Source organism: Pteropus medius, unplaced genomic scaffold, assembly GCF_902729225.1.
Source record: "Pteropus medius unplaced genomic scaffold, Ma_sr-lr_union100, whole genome shotgun sequence".
In the NCBI taxonomy this organism is placed as follows: Eukaryota; Metazoa; Chordata; class Mammalia; order Chiroptera; family Pteropodidae; genus Pteropus; species Pteropus medius.
In genome coordinates, this window is record NW_024354502.1 from 22,393,594 (window position 1) to 22,408,897 (window position 15,304).

A 15,304-nucleotide genomic window follows, 5' to 3' on the forward strand; every position below is an offset into this window, starting at 1 on the left:
ATCACACGCACACACACACACACAAGCGCGCGCGCGCGCGCACACACACACACACACACACACACACACTTTCAAAACTGTTTTAATTACTTACTCTTCCAAAATGAGCAGATTAATGACCGAAAGAATGAAAGTAAATTGGTGCTGAATAGGAAATCCAACAAACCAATAAAAAAAATAATGTGCAGAAATTGGAAGCAAAATCTTTTCTTGCTCTTGAGAAAACACAGCCAAAAAACTTAAGCTGATGTTGGATTACTGTGCACAAACAGTTCCTGACTCGTTCACTAAGTGAAACAAAAGTGGCAAATGTTTTTCTATTCCTCTTCTAACATTTTGGAAAAGGTTCCTATAAAGGAAAAAAAACTCTTAATTTAATTAAATCACACACACACACACACACACAAAGGAATATACTTTTTTCCCTCTTTAGGTAGAATTAAACTACTTGAATAACTCACATTTATATAATTTTGAATTGCAAAAGCATAAATTATCTTCAATGTTTAAGGCAAAAAGGCTTCATTCACTCTGATGGGATCACTTATTTGATAGAGAAAATAATAAAACAAATAATAATTTGAGAAAAAAATATGAAGGAAGTTATAGCAATATTACAAATAAGTAAATGTAATTTTAAAATCTGTATGGAATCTAAATTGTTAACTTTTAATTCATTTTAAAGTTAAATTTCCCCTATTGGGTAAAATATCTTTTGCTTATAAAAATAATGAAATATAAATTTTATTTATCTGATATAGGACAAAATATAGTTAATCAAAATTGTATTGTTCTAAACAACTGTTATTACTCAAGTAACCAAATGTCCTGTTATTACATGATTATATATTGAATAATTCTAATTGTCATAATTCAAAATGTGGATTTCAAAATATTAAATCTCATAGAATAACTGTCAAATTAAATAATTACTTTAAAATTTTTATTTTCAATTATCCAATTACAAATTTTAACTTTATATGTAAAAACTTGTAAAATCAGATTTTGGGGCAGAGGAAGAATTCCAGATAAGAGAACCACAGAAAATGAGAAGCATGAAAAACAGATTTACAAAAAAATTAATACTAATTAAGTCTAATAATACTATTAGACTTCATTAAATTTTAAAATGTAAAATATAAAGCAATTGAAATTTATAAGTACATATACAAGTTAAATAATATCAACAACAGCTACCATTATTAAGTGTTTATCCTGTGTTAAGCACTGTGCTGGTTATTTTATACACATCATCTCATTTAATCTCAACCATGCATGAAGGGCCTCACTAACCATTTATACATGTAGAATGCTTTTAAATTTTCAAAGAACATTTTTATAATTCTCTTATGATCTTCACATTATGCTATAAAATAGAAAAAAGACAGGGGTTACTAGCCCTAGATAAATTACAGATAGGAAAATAAAAGGACATAGAGATTAAAATCACTGAGTTAGTAAAAAAACAGAGTTAAGGACTTAAATTTTCTGACTTTTAACCCCAATTCATTATTCACTAGATAACAATGTCAGAGAGACTTAGTGATTCTAAATATTTTAGAAAATAATTTAGCTTAAAGTTAGTCAGCAAGCATTCAATGCGTTTCTATATTGTATAAAACACAGAAATATTTGAGTGATACAAAAAGAAATAGAAAGAAAGGAAAAATCAGAAACAAAATGAAAAGGAGAAAGAGAAGTTTCCATTGGAGAACTTGGTGTCTGGCTGAGAAGAAAACATTAATTTTTAGAATAATTATAAAATAATATCATTAAGTGCAAATAATAGTTATGAAAATTGCCTGACTTAGTGATGTAATTTAACCATGTTCAAATCTGATGTAATACATTATGTATCTTTTATTTGGATTAATTAAATCCCAGAAAATTATACTGAACTTAATTCTTTTGCTGAACAGAAACCCTATTATACAAATTATTGCTACAAAAAATCAAAGGTTAACAGCTGGAAAATACCAAGTAATCTTTCAAAATTTTCTATTCTAATAATTTTTATTAGAATAAAAGTTTTTATTCTAATAAAAATAGAATCGAGTTGAATATATAAGGTAACAAAATATTTGTCAAAACCTCCCTCAAAAAGTTATTAATGAGTATGAATGGAAAGTTTAAATTATTAATGACCATACTTAAGATCCAAATTAAGCAAACGTTACTACAGGAAAAACAAAAACGAAAACAAACAAACCCTATGTACTATTAGAAGACAAAAAAAGAGAAAAAATAGTGATTTATACACAAATAGGTTTTGGTTCGGAGTATTGTTTCAAGAATGGTAATAAAGAATAAGGTAAACAAAATTTACAAAATGTAGATCTTATTTTTCTTAAAATTTATACCTAATAAAGTTAAAGTTCACACACACACACACACAAGCAGGAGAAAGTCGCTATATGGTTGTGAGGTGATAGTTTCAAGATAAAATTATTAGTGGAAAGAGTACTGAGTTTAAAATAATGGCATCTGAAAAAAATATGAGTCAGCACTTGATTCTATAGCATCCTGGAGAACCGCCACATTGTTATTGTGGGTTTATTTAAGTGTATGATGACTTTTGCCTCTTCTCATATATGTTTCATTCTTCATCTTCTAATTACTTATAATTTTCTTCTAATCTCTTTCAACAATTTCATACAGCTGCTATAAACTTCACTGATACAGTAACATCTTTGAAACTTTGATCAAGAACAAAGCATTCAACAAACATTATTTGAGTATTATCTATATGCTGAGTACAAACCTAGGCGCTGGTGAATAAAAGTTAAATAGAAAATAATAACTTTCCTCAAAAAAAAAGTTTAGCTCAAGGTTTCAAACCGCAGGTTATAACCTTTTACAGAGTTATGAATCAGTTTAGTGGATTTCTGACCAACTATTTCAAAAGACTAAAATAGATTAGAACAAAATAAAAAACTAATTGTGCATCACACATAATAAGGTAGTACTGTGTCGTGAAAGTTTTGTTTCGGTTACCTATATAAGTACATGTGTACTGGGTCACGATGTGAAATTTATTTCAATCTGTATAGATCACAGTCAAAAGTTTGATAAAACTGTTTTGGAAAATGCCTACAAGAAATTTTCACAGAATGGTTCATTCTATAAAGATGGTCACAAGCTGGTAACTTCAAATGTTTTAATCTAAATTAACTGACAAGACTGAAAAAATGTCTTATAGAACAGGTAGTCAAGCACCAGCAATGTCTTTCTTTTGAGAAATATTATCTTTATTTAGATCTCCTTTATTAAAATGTTCACCAGTCAATCACAGTACTATGCAGTTCCAACCAAATATTTTTGCCATTAGTTAATACAACATAAAGTGAAATGTATATGATACTTCTCTGACATGCTTGAGATTCAGAAGAGAAGATGTCAGGATATAGTTATATTATCCCTGATGATATTTAATTAGAAATATTATATTCTGAGTTGATATGTAAGGGTTACAAGTTTTCTTCAAAGATGGTAAACAACTGTCATATTAATCAAGAAGTGCACAGTATCAAAATATTTAGATTATGAAATGCTAAGAAAAAAGGTTGAAAATCCAGTTGTACCACACTTTTAGAGGCTGATTAATTCCAGCTAAACATATCCGAGCTCCATAGAGCTTATTATGTTGGCTTGCTTATCATAGAACTTAAATACTAAATCCTAAACAACTTGAAATCAGAGAACACATCTTATTTAATGTATTGTTGAGATTAATTTCTTTTGCATTTTCATTTTACCAAAATATCTGAATCATAGTCCAGATATATTCAGAGATCTCTCTATAGAGATAGAATCCCTGGAAAATCTAAATCCATATGACCTATGCCTTCATAATATTTAAACAATTAAATCCAGTAAGTGTTAATGGCAATTATTTTGTCCTAGCAAATACAGACACAAACTTAAATTACAGAATAGGAGAGTTTAAAGGTTACTGAATCCTACCCTTTTTAACGATGGAAATTGGGTCTCAGAAAGGTTCAGTGATTTGCAGAAGGCCATCCAGATAATCTGTACAAGGTTAGACTACAAACCATGTCTTATGATTCCCAGTGGTACTCTTTCCATTATAACACACTTATTTTAAATCTTCCTTCACTTCAACTTTTTTTTTTTTCATTTTATACAATGTACAAAATACTTCCTAGGTAATCTAGAAATTTAAAAAATTAAGATAGTCCTTGGCATCAATGTACTTTAAAATGCAAAAACATACACAAAAACACATTCAGAGATTTATGGGGAATTAAGTCTTGGCAAACCACTATAATACTTCAGTTCAAATCTCATATCCTCTGAAAAGTCCTTCATGACTACTCCAGACCAAAATACTGTCTCCCTGTGTTAGCAGAGAAGGCGCCAGGTAGGCAACATGAAACCTGGATTTGTGTTGTGGCTCAACCACTAACTAGATGTTTGAAAATAATTACTGAATTTCAGATTACTCATTTGTAAAACAGGGGGAGGGTACAAGGGTAAATTATCGTTAAAGTTCCCTTTCAGATTCAAGCAACAGTTATCTGTACCAGCCCATTCTAACTCTATGCTTTACATCAAAGCTATCCACTTATACAGCATAGGGTGATGAATCTATTATCTTTGGTTGTGACAACTGCCAAGGACTCTCACCTTACCCTTAATTCCTCCTTCTAGTCCAGTGTATCTCTGGCTCCCTTTTCAGACCATCTCTTACCCCTTGATTACTGAACTTGGTTCCCCTGGTTTTGATCCTCAGTGCTCTCTAAAGGACTTACTTTGTACAGACCCTCCGGCTCCTCTTATGCCTGGACATGTCAGGAAAATGCCCCTGGGATCCAAGACTGAGTACCTACCCATTTGCAGGGACACCCAACAGAGACACCATGACCCTTTAGGTAACTTTCCAAGGACTAGTTTGAGATTCTACTATTATTATATTAGTTGTTATTTAAAAACTTTATCATTTAACTTTTTGTATGTTATAAAGATCCACAATTCCCAAAACTCTTGAGGTCAGATGTATTTTGGAAGACAGAATTTTTCAGATTTCAAAAGGTAATATAGCACATATACGATGTAAAACATAACACCACCATAATTTAAAGCATTACTATTTCTAAAATGAAACATATTAATATTCTACTTAAGTGGAATAAATTAAGGCTATAAATAGCTTCACATCGGTTCAAGTCAGGTTTTTCTACAAAATGTGTTAGTCTTTGGTTAGATTTTACTGCCAAATACATTACCAAAAAAAAAAAAATAACAAAATAAGCTTTCTCTGATTTTTGGACTTCATAATTACACACGGAGGATTGTAGACCTTAGTACGAATGCGTATATTACAGGGATAGAGATAGTATTTTTAATTCTTCATATTTCTAGAAAAGTGCCTGGTATAACACTCAACAAAAACATTTCATGTTTATGAAGAATTCGTCAGTGAGTATATACCACATGCCAAAACTATACTCAAGAGTTGTGAGGCAGTAAAAAAAAATCTTACATAGAATCTGTCATCATGGGCATTACATGGTCAAGAAGAACAAAGTATGAGACAAATGTTAAAATGCAAGTTGGTGATTAAGCACCAAAATTAGTGATTCAGGCAATAAAGATATCTGAATTGGGAGTAATAAGTCTACGTGTGAAAACTGTAATTTAGTTTAACAGGAGCTGTTAGTATCTCACAACTGTCAAAGTTGGCATAATGATTTATAGTCTAAAGAGGAAGTAGTGTATAATTTGGTAAGAGAATTCTATTAGTCACAAAATATTATAAAGAAAATCACTATAACTTTTGCTTTAGATATATGGATTTTTTAGATATATGGAAGCATTTCATTCACACCAATTCCAGAAATGGACACTTATAGAGATGACTCTATAGACTTAAAAATTAAGGAGTATAAGATGGCGGAGAATCAGCACCATACCACTACCATACCACTGCCTTAGATGAGATAACCTAATTCTGTGCAAAGAGGAAATTACTTTTGACAAAGCAAAGTTTTAATTCAGCTTTTTTTCGATTGGGCCTACTTTGTAAGGAGTGGTAGATTATGTTAAAAGTTAGTATATTCTTGCACCAAGAACAAATCAGAAAGGAAAAAGACACATTCACTCAGATCACCCATTATTTGTAAATCACTGAGCAACTTTAAAGATACAAGCGATCTAATAATTGGTTGTAATATATTAAATTTTGATAGAACTTACTCGGCATCTCTTAAACCAAAATGTTAAATATTCCTCAGAGGAGATAAATATGATTATAACTATCTTACAGATGAAAACCTTGAACTTGGTGATACTGAATGGCTAAAGCTCAATTAGATAATCAGTACATAATAAATTTTAAATACAGAAATCTTGGCTCCAACTTCACTGAATTAACCACTAACTACCAATAACCAAACCCAGACAAAGCAATTTGAAAATTCATTGACCTGACTTCTTCCCTAATATATATAATTACCTTAAGTATTCAAAATGATGAGATTGATTTGTTCATAAAAACACTTCTTAAGCCTCAGTTGCCCATTCTTTCAATCTCTGGAACATAAAGAAGAACCAGGAATAAGCAAGTTATGGAACAAGAGGTAAAGTCCATTCTGTTCCTTTTTGTCATATCTCCTACATAGTCTTAAAGCAGTTACATTCCAGTGTGAAATTTACAAACCAAATAATGATGACTTGTTTTAGATGACCCTCTTAAGGAAGCTGAACTCATTATCTGATATCAAGTGAATTGTGAAGTATTTTGAGAAGATTTTTTTCTATCAATCGAATAAAGAAAAGGAAACATCCTAGCTGTCTAAATGGAAAGAACAACCTGGCAAAGACCATTACTGGCAAAAATGAAAAGAAGCCTGTAAGTGATATCAGATGACATCCTCTTTGGGGTTATTTTAGTAGTGATATCATCTGACATCCTCTATAGGGTTATTTGGGGTGAGTGTGACATTTTCTTAATGAGAAGATTAGGAAGTTGCCCTAAAAGAGCCTTATATACTGTATAAGGCCAAGGAACATATGGATAAAGTGTTGCTAGAAAAGTGTAAATATGACTCTTGAAGTAGTAAATGAAAGTTAAACATTAACAGCTGGTCTAGGGGAAATGAAGAGGGAAAAAAAGTAAGCTGTCTGTTTTAGACTGGTGTTTCACTAACCAGTAAGTCATCTTTATCTGTTTCCAATTCGAAGTCACTTGGCCAAAATATATTACATTTCAAAGTTTAAAAAAAAATAACTTTTAAAAGTTGCTTTCATGTAAATCAACTAAAAAGGACATTTTAGGATTATGACTTTAAATTTTGAGCTACACACGCTTTTTTCCTTTTTAAGAAAGCAGTACTATTTTAGCTGTAAATCTATCACACTACTGCTTTTAAAGACTTATAATTTGTACTTTTACATATTAAATCTTAGACTAGAAACACCATCTACCCCCTCTACACACATCCTTCCCACTTCAAAACTATATCACAGCTTTGCTTCTGCATTCTCAAGCTCAAATCCATCCACTTGGTTCAGGAACAACAAGTCTTCCATGCAACTTGAAAAGTAAAATATTATTGGTTGTTGGTTACTCCAGTTGCATGGCAGAGTTATTGATGGAATGTAAGAAGCAGTGTCTCAACAAACTTACTATAGAATATGACCAGGAAGAGCTGCTTTTGGTGCTTATTCAAAAGGATATTTCAGTCAATAACTATATATATCCCTGGTTATACTTCTGGAACTCATGTATATGTAAAATTACTGGTGTGAAAAGCAACAATTTTCCACTGAGACCAAATCATATCTTCTTCTTGAGACCAGATCATTTCTCAAACAAAACCAAAAAGCTCTTTTTGCCTTAAACTGTGTTGTAGGAGTGCTTTCGACTCATTTTTTTTATTGTATTAATTTTTTTTTAGGTGAGGCGACCCAGATTGCAAGGACCTTGTCAGCTTACAATCCCTTATTTTTTTATTTTTTACTCCTGCAGCACCTGGTCTTCCTAGGTAGTCTCCTATCCAAGTACTAACCAAGCCCGACCCTGCTTAGCTTCCAAGATCAGACAGGATCAGGCTTGTTCAGGGTAGCATGGCCACAGACAACAACTCATTTTTTAAAAACCTTGTCACTATACTGCTAATTTATTTCTAGAGTTTAAAAAAAACTACTATAAAAATACCAAATACAAATCAGTCCTCCATCTCTGAAAAACATATGCAATGGTATTGTTATAGCATACATCTTTTTATTTATAGTCTATAGTCTAGTATTATGTGAGTAGGTAAATGAATTCTATTAGTCATAAAAAATTATACTGAAAATCCCTATAACTTTTGCTGTAGATACATGGTTAATGTTAAAAGTTGCAGCAAATATTGTGTTAAATGCTGGTTTTATATCTTGAAGTAAAAAATTATAGACCACCCCTAATAAAAATTATAGACCACCCCTAATAAAAATTACCAATATTCACACTGTTACTTATTTTGCTAGGGCAAATTTATAGTCACTTAGAAATTTTACCATAACACTTACAATCAAGTTATATAAATTCATATTGGATAGTACATGTAGACAGTTTTGGTTTTATTCACTTAGTTAACATTAATGGAATATACAGTACAAGGCATTATGCTAGATAAGGTGTCTTTACCCACAAGAAGCCTACAGTCTAGGGGGCAAGATAAAAATACGTACACAAATAGAAAGCAATTGAAATAGATGAATGCTCTAAATGAGAGACACACAAAGCACCATGAGAATTTAAAGGTGGGAGAGATCAGAGAAGAATTTCACAGAGAATGTAACATTTGAGTCGCGGTTTGAAGGATGGGTAGAATTTCTAAAAAGATGAAGTGGAAGAGGGTATAAGCATCATTCATTTATCACGAATTTATTATACCTACTAAATTCCAAGCATAGGTAAGATACCGAGGATACACATATCTATTTACAAGATGGATAAACATTCTATGCCCTCATGGAAGATGTATTCCAAATAATAAACAAAAATAATACTCTAATATATAAAACCAACAAAACATTAAAATAGCAGGAAGGGGGATGTGGTTTCATAGTGTTAGCATGTCTGCTTTACACGCAGAAGGTCCTGGGTTCACACCCCAGTGGAGCCACGGTCCATGGTCTACAATCATGCCACGCTGAACAAGCCCAATGTCTGATCTCGGAAGCTAAGCAGAGTCGGGCATGATTAGTACTTAGATAAGAGACCACCTAGGAAGACCAGGTGCTGTAGACATAAATAATAATAATAAATAATAATAAAAATAGCAGGAAGGGCACTGCTGAATTATGCCTATTTAATGTGGAGGGTATTCAAGTATTGGTTAACCCAACTGTCTGAATCTGAATTTTTGCTACATTTCAATTATTCACACCTACATGCTATAGATAATCCAATAATCTAGACTGAGTAATTTGAAAGAAACTTTGATTAGCAAGTTTTAGAAAAATGTTTAAAATGTACCATTTAAAAGGCACACATGTAAAAACATAAATGTTTACTCATATTTGAGATTTGAGTCCTAGCTCTGCCATGAAGTAACTATGCGAACTTGAGGCCACCACTGTGAGCCTGTTTCCTGGTTATAAAACCAACAAAACAGTTATCTACTTCAGAAGGTTTATTGTGAAAATTAAATGAGATAGATGTATCTTAAAGCACTTTATAAATTACGAAATGCTACACAAAGGTGAGCTGATGTGATTATTATATAATTAACTTCCTAAGTAACTTTACTACCTGCCTAATCTATTCTTTACCAAGTAAAAAGAATTATAAATTATTTAACCAGCCTTATTTTATACGTATTTTGGGGTTGACCTGTTCAAAGAAGTAGAAAACATTATCAGAAACTTGCATATCAAGTTGAATCATTGTATTTGAGCAAAGCTGTGAAAGACTGTCTAGACTGGTACAACTAGCATCTGTTTAAACCATAAGCTCTTCCTTTTCCCAAAAATTTGTGCAGATTTTAAATGTAATATTCTGAGCTCCTGAAATAATTATTTGTTAGCTAGAACAGCATCATTTACAAAACACACTACCGTAAAACATGTGACAGTTTTTTTTTTAAATAGCAGCTTTGTTTGGAAATTAATTCTTCTATATATTAGACTAATCATTAACAGAATAAGTTTCTTCATATTCCATGTATTTTAATCATGTTGCATTTATAATCATTGCTGAATAATTTCCAAAATGGCATCAATCATTTTTTAAAACCAAAGTCCAAGAGTGCCAGTTTCTACCAGGAGAACAATCTCTCTGAGGCTGAGAACAGGTAGATTGAGACAGCGCCATTTAATCCCTTCAGAACCTCACCATTTACACAGAACTCAAGAATCTAAATTGGCCATACATACAATGGATTCAGGGATTTCTCTTAATTGCAGATCAGAGTTTACAGATTACGCACAGCGCCTCCTGCGGGTCCTGAGGGCCACCGTTCAGGGAGAGTGTGGAGAGCAACGAGAAGGGCGGCTTCACCCGACTCCGTCGCCCTCCGGTACGCTGCCCTCCTCCCGCGGGCCAGCAAGTCGGGCTTGGGCCTGGGCTCCGCTGCCACCTGGAGAAGGAGCAGGGACCCTAAACGCTTGTCTGCGCCCCATTACTCCAACAGGCCTCTGCTCCGTGTAGGGCGAGGATGCAGAATGCAATGACCTAGGCGTGGCCTGAGCTGCACCCACCGACGTCAGGCGGGTCGCCCCAGGCCGCTGCTCACCACGCGCCTCGCCCAGGGCGCCGTGCCTGCTGCCAGTAGCCGCTCCCCGCGCTCCCACCAGCTGCACGACCCTATCCCGGCGGAGCGCCGCGCTCCCTCTCCTGCTCCTACGGCCCCCGCCCTCCCTGAGGGCCCAGATGACGGGCGCTGCTGCGGCCCCGGGCCACTCGCGCCACAGCCCGCTTCTTGCGTGGGCGGCGAGCCCGAGATGCCGCGAGCAATCCACGTTCCTTGTCTCCTTGGTCTTCCCGCAACCTCGTCGAGGGCATTGCCGGTCGCGTTCTATTTTGAATCCCTCAATGCGTTTATCAGCGAGTAAACACAGAAGTAGTTCAAATACGCGTTAACTGGGGAAAAACCAGTCCCTGGGCCCTGTCTCCCGCCCTTTGTCTGCAGGGTTCCAGCGTTTCTCCCAGACCTGGAGCCTACGCCTGGCGTCTCCGCACCGGCTTCCTTTACGCGGCCAGGCTGTTCCCGGCGCCCGAGACACCGGCACGAGCATTCCGCGGACGCACCGGGCCTCGTCTGCGTCGCGCCACCGGCTTCGGGCATCCGCGCGAGGAGGAAGGCGGTGGAGGAGGCCGGCCTCTCATTCCGCGGGAGGCCGTCGGGCCCAGACTCGGCGGGGGCTGGCGAGCTTGAGCTGTGCGCGCCACTGCTCTCAGGCCGCCTGCTGAGGCTGGGAGCCTTCTCGGGAGCGTATTTGGGGCCGTGAGTGAGTTTTCTAACGGAAGAGGGCAAATGGGTCTCCTGGACCCATACTAGGCCTCTCCCTGCCCTTCTTATCCCCGTCGACCTCCTCCCACCCCGCCTGTCCTCGATTTTCTCTGTCTTTCCCTCACCCCGCCCTGTTTCCCGCTACACCTCTCCTCCCTCCCTCTCCTGTCTGTCCCCATATCCCTCCTCTCTCTTCCTCTTCTCATCTCATCTCCCCCAACCCTCTTCCTTCCGCTCCTCTTCCCCTCTCCCCGCTGCCTGCTCCACTCCCCTCTTGCCTGCGTCCCGGCCCCAGCACTCTCTACTTAGATCTATTTGAGCACTCGCCACCTTATAACCCAACTGTTTTTTAGTTTGTACGGAAATAAACTGTCTCTGGATGTGAGGCTAATTTCATCTTTTTTTTTCTGCAGTATATAATACAGTTTCTGGTATAGCAGGGGCGCTGCATAAATATCGAATACACCCTCATAAAGAAAGAAAATGGATCTCTACACGCAAAAGGTTTCCTCTGTTGGTCAAGTCGAAGGTCCTCGTTCGCCATCCGTGAAACAGGAGAGTTCTTTATTGGTTTTATAAAACAAGACCATCAGTCCTTTTGCTCTCTGACCCGGGTTCCGACCAGGCTCTGAAGATTCAAAGACAGGGCAAAGCTGCCTATTCTCAAGGGCACGAGGGGGCAGTGAGAACCCGGGAGCAGGAGTTGAGGTTTGTGAAACTCCCCACTCCCGACCAGGGCGCGCGGGCGGGTCTTTCCCTGGGGAACCGCAGACTCTTGCTGCTGACTCGTTCCTGGAAGTTATCTCGTAAGAGGCACGGGAGAGGGGCGTGCCTCGGGTGATGCGGACAGTTCTGCTGCCCCCGCAGACGTGGCCTTGGTTTTCCCATTACTCTTCAGTTGGTTCTTTGGAGCAAAGCTCGAGAAGAACAGTTAGTGGCTCTGTCCAGCCCGAGGATCGTGGTGAGCGCGAATTCGGAGTCCCTTGACAACCTTTCTTATTTGTCCAGGGGCAAAACGTAGACAGGTCTGAGCCCTGTACCGCGTGACTTCTTTCTGCTCTGTTAGCGTTAACTTTGTATGTTTTTTTTTTAAGTTATATAAATATATCATGTACAATAAATATATTCTTACCAACTACCTTGGCTTGCATAAACAGAAATATATTAGTTATGGGCACAAGTAGAGAGAATCTTCAATAAAAAAAGGTTTCCAAGAATGGAATTTGCGGGTCTTGGGGCCACTATACAACTCTTGCTCTCAACTCGTTAAGTGGCTATGGACATATCACTAACTTCTTTCCCTTCTTTCAACATTTACTAAATAAAGTTGGGTAAGCTATATGATTTCTATGATCTTTTTCCAACTCAGAGACTCTCTCCCTCTACAAAGAGGCTTTTTTAAAAAAAAATTAATTAATTAACGTTTAAATAGTTACTTTTACTTTTCTTCTTTTAAATCTCTTTAATATCTATTACATTCAGAGAAGACTAGGTGGAAAACAGCTTAAAATTTATAAAAAGAAAGCATTCAGAGAAGTCTGAATATGGAGAAAGTAGAGAGATCAATTAATGTAATTTTTAATAAAAGTATCCAATTTCTCCAGTAAAAATAAAACCAAACAGAGCCCTTTAGAGCTCAGCCTCTGGTTCAGGTTTACAAAAGAGCAATGAAATTCAATTTGTAGAGGTTAGGATATGTTTTGGCTTGGTAGGTCCCAATCACTCTATCTCATCTTAGGCTGCCAAATGGAATATTCTGGGTCTTAATTGCTTGTTTCATCAAGTATGTCTAAAAGCCGTTGTGTCTTATTGTTCCTAGGGTGAATGGTAGAACCTGGCCATATGTAAAATGGAGAAAAAAAGCCCGGATGGAGAAGAAAGAAATGAGGTTTAAGGTATCTCCTGCAACACGCCATCTTAACGCAAAGCCTGCCTTTCCTTTAGCTTCTTAGGTTTACACAAAAGATAACCAAGAGTTAAAAACGCTCTTCCTGAATTCTTTAACCAACATTCTGCATCTGTTAAGAGCTAGGCACTAGGGGTTAGGTGATAAGGATGTTGTACTGAACAAACTTTGGGGCTCGGTAATACATGGCTGTCATGGGAGCATTAAGAAGAAACACTAGAGCCAAGATCAAGGAAAAGCTCTTAAGAAGAGTACCCCTTAAGCTGAGCTTTAAGGAAAGAGTTGAAAGGCGGCCACGGGGTGGGGGGTGAGGAGGGGAGGGGGAGGGTAGAGCGCATGCGTGGGCATCCAAAGGCCATGCCTGAAGTCCCTCAGCTACAAATAGCTTTCTTTAGAAAAGTTCGAATAACAAATGGTAAAAGTAAAAATTGAAGGAATAATGGGGAATACAGCTAAAGAAGCAGAAAGAGGCGATATCTTGAAGGGCCTTGCAGGCTAAATTTGAAATTTACCCTGAAAGCTGTGGGAAGCTCTTGAAAGATTTAAGTGGGAAATAAATGATACAATTTGCCTTTTAGAAAGATCATTTGACAGTATGTTGAGGACACATAGAAGGGATGGATGGACTGTAGGAAAACCAGTTAGGAAACTATTGCAGCAATGACTGATAGAAGTGATGAGAGTCTGAATTTAGGCAATTTTAGTCTGAATTTAGGCTACGGTGATGATATTGAGGGAGGGTAGGGAGTCAGGGAGGACTGATAAAAGAGATAGTAAGAAAGGAAGCTTAAGAGAACTTGATAATTAATTGAGTGTGAGGGATGAGTGAGAATGTGGAGTGGAGGAAGATTCTCAAGCTTCTAGCTTAGGTATATGGACATTTAACAATGCCACTATTAAGAGAGAAGCCAGGATTGAACAGAAAGATATGTTCAGTTTGGGACATGTTGAGTTTAGTGTGTCTGTGAGACATCTAAGTGGAGATGTCAGATGATTGCATATCTGAGTCTGAAAGTAAAGATTTAGAAGTCACCAGCATAGAAATAGTAGCTAAAGCCCTGAGTTTGGCAAATCACTCAAGGAGAGTGTTTAGTTAAAGAAAAAATTTAGAGAATATTTATAGGTCATCAGAGGAAGAAGGAAGCCTTGATGGATATTAAGAAGAAATCACCAGAAAAGCAGAAGGAAAACAGGCTAAGCACCATCTTGGGGATACCTGTTATCTTCTATTCAATGGCCTACAGCAACTCTACAGCAACCCTAGAAGACAGATGTTTTCAAGTAGAAAACTTAAGTTCTGAGAAGTAATTTGACTAGAGTATGTTCAGCCTCTGAAGTTAGGTGAAACCTGGATTGAAATCCACCTCTCTCTGAGTCTCGATTTCCTCATCCACAAAATAGGACTAAATAGAACCTACCTCTAAAAATTGGTGTGAAGATTAGATTAGATAGCATATGTAAAATGGCTGGCATAGAGTGAGCACTCAATACTTAATAGTTATTATCCTTATTAATAGCTATGACTGCACATCACTATGTTAACTTGAATGGGTACTGTCTCTTCTTTAGCTCTTTGGCCTAAATATGGACTCTATTCTCTCTCCTGAGGTCCTTAGTGCACAACTGAGATCTTAGCCAAGCTAAAGAATTGTGATAAACCTTTACTGAAGACTTGGGCATAGCCAGACAGGAAATGAATCCTAGATAATCTGAAAGTGTATCACTTCATTTTAGGATCTCCTACAGGGTACCACCCTCATGCCTAAAACCTGGAGAAGCCATCTTTCCACTATCACCAGAGAGCATCCTCAAACAGTCTACATACTTTAAAATCCAACAAAGATATGATTCCACAGGGAGTCAAGAGTTCTCACTCAGGTTCAAGACCCACCTTCCAAGATCCTGTTAACCTGTTTGAGGAACTATCCCTTCTAGA

The 15,304-nt window shown here is 36.7% G+C and overlaps 1 pseudogene; it reads right to left on the minus strand.

The window, feature by feature from the left end:
* Positions 1-7,981: 7,981 nt before the first annotated feature.
* LOC120595780 (uncharacterized) lies at positions 7,982-8,100 on the minus strand (annotated as a pseudogene).
* Between the last annotated feature and the right edge of the window lie 7,204 nt (positions 8,101-15,304).